Source organism: Pavona decussata, unplaced genomic scaffold (assembly GCF_977016875.1).
Source record: "Pavona decussata unplaced genomic scaffold, jaPavDecu1.1 SCAFFOLD_232, whole genome shotgun sequence".
Lineage (NCBI taxonomy): Eukaryota > Metazoa > Cnidaria > Anthozoa > Scleractinia > Agariciidae > Pavona > Pavona decussata.
In genome coordinates, this window is record NW_028145637.1 from 391,868 (window position 1) to 396,752 (window position 4,885).

The 4,885-nt window shown below is 37.4% G+C and overlaps 1 protein-coding gene and 1 long non-coding RNA gene across 3 annotated transcripts in view; one reads left to right on the forward strand and one right to left on the reverse strand.

The window, feature by feature from the left end:
- Nucleotides 1–1,172, reverse strand: part of LOC146458608 (uncharacterized) — a 39,544-nt gene extending 38,372 nt beyond the window's left edge. For both annotated transcript variants that reach the window (XM_085090456.1, XM_085090452.1), the window contains exon 1: nucleotides 960–1,172. The gene's annotated coding sequence lies outside the window, so the exon portion shown is untranslated. The remainder of the gene's footprint in view (nucleotides 1–959) is intronic.
- LOC146458607 (uncharacterized) overlaps nucleotides 1–4,885 on the forward strand; it is a 184,841-nt gene that overhangs the window by 40,517 nt on the left and 139,439 nt on the right. The gene's annotated exons all lie outside the window — the stretch shown is intronic.

A 4,885-nucleotide genomic window follows, 5' to 3' on the forward strand; every position in this document is an offset into this window, starting at 1 on the left:
ACATTTAATAAACGTTCCGGGCCTTAATTAGGTCATTTACCGTATGCAGGTTAGAGGGGGTGCAGACTGTGCCGAATAGGAAACCCAAAAGTTTTTCTTTTCAAAAAAGCTATTCGATAGCCTCTGATGTTATTTACTTTTTATTTTATTTTTTTTAATGTTGGTCCTGTCTTAAGAAAAGTTAAAAAACTTAAGCTTTATTTTCAGAGACAATGTCTTTTTTTTAAGTCCGCGAATCAGTTACCGCAGAATTTGACAAGGGCAGGAAATATTTTAGGCTGATCACCTTCATAAGAACTAAAAACAAAGAGGTCATGGGCTCCTGCCTAAATCAACAGGACTGGGCTATAGGGTTTCATTCATTGCCTGAAAAAAAAATGCCCTCCCTTATACGGTCTGATGCTTGATTGAAACGAACGTAAATAGAGCAAATCCTCGCTTGCCAGCTGTGAAGTGAAGATTACAAAAGGAAAGGGCATGTGGTATTCAAAAGGACTGAGATGCTCTCTTCAAATAAAACTGAGCGCGCGAAGCGGCCAAACATATTCGCTGAGCTTTATTTTGTTTGAAAAGAAATTAATTAAAAGAACCAAATTGGACTAGGGCTAGGGTAAACTGGACACATTCCCGTGTGTTTGATATGTTAATACACCATCTATTTAAAGCGAATAAAAGTACGGCGCAACAAAAAATATTTGTATCAGTCTATGACATTTAACGGCTTTCGTTCCGCCGATTTTGCTGCGTGAGCAGAAAAATAGCGCAAAACAGCGCCAAATACAACGCAAATTTCCTCAATTTACAAACAGATTACAACGATGTATTGCCGGAATCAAGTTCAGTCAGTATGACCCAAAGAAGTTCGAGTCTTCGAACCGCACATGTATTAACCATGGATGGACACAATTCTAACAATTCTGCGCTTTTGCATTAAAACAGTTGTGGCGGGGAATACTAACCTTTCCCTTGAAAGTGTCCGTTGTAACTCTCCAGTATCAACAACTAGCTGAAGGATTAGTGGTGAGTTCACGAAACTCCAAACACCGGTGAATTTGTGGTTGCAAAAAGAAAGAAGCGTTTGAGCTCCATCGTCTAATAGCTACGACAAGAAAATAATGGGATCTATGGCTCAGGATTGCAACCTTATACATCTTGCTTTGAACTTTGGGGGTGTGTTAAGTTATCTGTTATGGACTTGCCTGCATGCCCAGGCCGGATTGATAAATCTACTTATAATTATTTTCCCGGTTTATAGTATTGCTAACTTATTGGCTTTCATTTTAGCGGTAACACACCGTCAGACAATGGAACTTTGCAGGTGAATGGTCTTTCCCGTCATAAATGTCACCAAATTGTCACAAAGTCAACTTAAACCTGCTTGAGCCGTAAATTAATCCTCTAATCTCCACGCACTGTTGCAAATTTGTTTTGTTTTCTTTTGCCTGGTTCTTTCACCGTTTTCTAAGTGAAATAGTCTAACTGACACTGCTAATGATCCATTTCCCATCCTTTCAAGTTCTGTTGATTGACAGTATTCCACCCTCCGATATTCGTTAGCGTTTTTTGGACTCTTTGGCCTTATTTCAAAATTTACCTCCTTTCCTGACAGCGGTTGTGGCAAATGTATGAAAATTTTTCAGGGAAAGATTTCTTCTCTAAATTACGTTTTTGAAAGTAGCTGTTTTTACTGCTATGACTTTAAAGTGAAAAGATGACGATTTCAAGATAAAACATGCAAACTCTACTGCCCAGGGGTGGGTACTAGGGTACTCCCGTACTAAGCTATATAGGTATGTGAGGCTCTGTATAAAGCTTTTAGAGACTGCAATGTCACTCCATCATCTGCTGCTACCTAAACATGTTCTCCGCTATAACCTTAGGAGACAGCGCCTCCTTTTTTTTAATCGCCCGGCCTTGCGCACCTATCGTTTTATCTGGACACTTTTATCTCTTCTATGTCGTGTTAGTAGCTTGTAAATACAGATTTTATTTTTATGTTTTTATAGCGTTTTCATATGGTTATCTATTATTATTATTAATATTATTATTATTATTATTATTATTTAAAAAAAATTGAAAAATTATTATTACATGAATTAGCTTTTATATATGAGATGTTGATATTTTCCAATTTTATGACAGCAAACTGTAAAATCACTCAGGTTTTAATAGAATCAAACTGTATCTAGTAGATTTTATTGTTATTATAATTATTATTATCATTATTATTATTATTATTATTATTATTATTATTATTGTCATCACCATTGACAGATTGACGTTGTCATTCAATACATGTACATACCTGTAATAGCAATTTGAGGCATTTTACTATTTAACTTGACCTATTTCATAATTTGGTATTACCATTTCTATTGTATATTGTAATATATTTATTTATACATTGTGCATTTTACAGACCATTTTACATAATTCAGCCTTAGTAGGCTGTGATGTCAAATTTTTAATAAACTATCTATCTACAGGAGCCCATGCTATCTATCAAGCCAAAGGGTATGGTCTTTGAGCCATTTTGGTCTGAAACAGGGTATAGATGAGCGTTGATTTTGCAGAAACGGACCATATGGATTCTAGAAACCAGGTCTGAAAATGGGTATGATGAATTTAAGAGGCCAGGATTGAAAAACTATATCGGAAAACAACATAGGTTGATCTGAAATAGGATCAGGGTTTGGAGAGCACCCTAACCCCACCCCCACGAGAAACTAGAAAATACAAAATGTGACAAAGCGTATGAACCTTGAAGAAATTAAAAGGGATAAGGTATTTGAATAAATGTTACCGTTTTGGACAAGCGCGCGTGACGCGTGACTAAGCTGATAATGAGAAGGGCGTGACCAAGTGTCTGTAGGAACCACCAACTGCTGGACAATTAAAGATGCTCATTGGAGAGATGTCAAAGTCAAAGTCAAATAAATTTATTTATCCACCGTATTCTCATCAGTTACACTAGGTACTACTTATAAAAATACTAGTAACAAAATTCGTAATATAAACTATCTAAACCTACAATAAATTAAGTAAACTGCTTTACATGAGAGCCGTGTTTGATTAAGGTCATCAAGAAATCACATTAAAAGAAGCCGCTGCAACCAGAGTGAGCTGGTAAACTGTTCCATAATACCGCACCACTATACCCGAAACTGTTTTTAAGAAAATTGGTGCGGGGAAGGGGGACAGCAAGTTTATCTTCAGTGTTCCGAAGAGAATAGCCAGTAACGGTGCTACGTTCGACAAATCTAGATCGAAGATAATCAAGGGCGAGCCCATTTAGAGATTTATACACCATGCAAGCTTTTTGTATCTTACGCTGAGATTCAAGCTTTCTCTAATTCAACACTTGAAAAAGGTATTCAGTACTGGTGTCAAAGGCAGCGGAGGTCAGTACTCCAGCAGCACGGTTTAACCGTTTTGTAGCTTTTGGAGTTTATTGGCAAGAGTTTTATTACAGTTACCCCAGACAACGTTACAGTAATCGAAATAAGGTTTCACCAGAGAATTGCAAATAACTCGCAGCGTCCTACTGGAGGAACAAACGGTCGAATGCGCCAGAAGCAATCTTCTTAGTAGATAGATTCTCGATGTGAACATTCCAAGTCAAATTTGCATCTATGTAAACACCAAGAGATTTGGTGCTATGGGCACCTGGCTTATCTGGTGTCCGCCAATATTTAGAGAGGGATCGAATGGACAAAGGATTCAAGCCTTTGCTGAGAACTAATTAACATGTAAGATGTTGATGTAAGTAACGTTTTGTTTTGTTTTTTTTTTTTGGCAAAAATGCTTTAATTGATCTAATTTTGCACAGAGAGAAATGGAGCCATCAAGCGCTCTTTTTATTATCACTTAAACACTTAGGGACCTTACGGGAGCACTATTTATCTTTTTTTTTTATTTAGAAATTTAACTTATACAGTTTAGAAAGTCATTCTTAAATGTTTACCAGAGCCTTTAACCCAGTCATTGAGTTGTTGGGACTAGAGCAGCTGACTTAGAGTTGACCTTATTCTAGATAATAAAACTGGTAGCGCTGAGGAGCAGAATAGTTCTTTCGGAGTTTCTGCATCAGGTTGGGTCACGCTTTCCTAATATAAGACCCTTAGGTCATCTGAAACACTGTTTTGCGATCTATTCTAGGCTGTTACTTTTCATGCCTAATATGTCAGTGACTGCCATTGGCTCCAGGTATAGCCAGTAATATTTGTTTTATACAGTAATTTCATGCCCACAATCCTCTATTTTTTTTTGTGGGCACTGAGTTTGGAAGCAGAGCAAAATCTGCGGGGATCGAATAGTAGAATACTTTCAAGTGGGCAAAACAGGGTTGGAGAGAAGCTTCCACACCTCCATCCCCCTCAGAAGTGGTTTCGTACTCTCCCAAGCATGACTGATATATTGGATGATAGGTTAAGAAAGATTTTTTGGTGGTTCACTAAACACAGACAACCCTTACACAGGAAAATAAAACTGACTTCAAATAGTCAAGTGCTAATGTATAATTTATTATGCTATATATAATTTTTGAAGTATACTGTACAGTGTAGGACGGGAATAAAAGATTTAAATTTTCAGTCAGTGACACAAGGATATAATGTACTTGGAAATGAAAATCCAAGGAGTCAAACCAAAACAGATATCAAGCGATATACGTAATTTCGTGTGCCGGGGAGAAAAATGGCAAAATGCGGGTTGTCCCAAGTTGAATAAAACAATCCCACCCACCCCCCACCCCACAACCAATCCCTTCCTGACCCAACTGATATAATTTCCCGCCATTTTTCGCTCAGGCTTATATTCCTTGTCCCAGCCAATCAAATGCAATCAAAACAAAACAAAGAAACCGAAACCGCTTCGATTTCTCTTC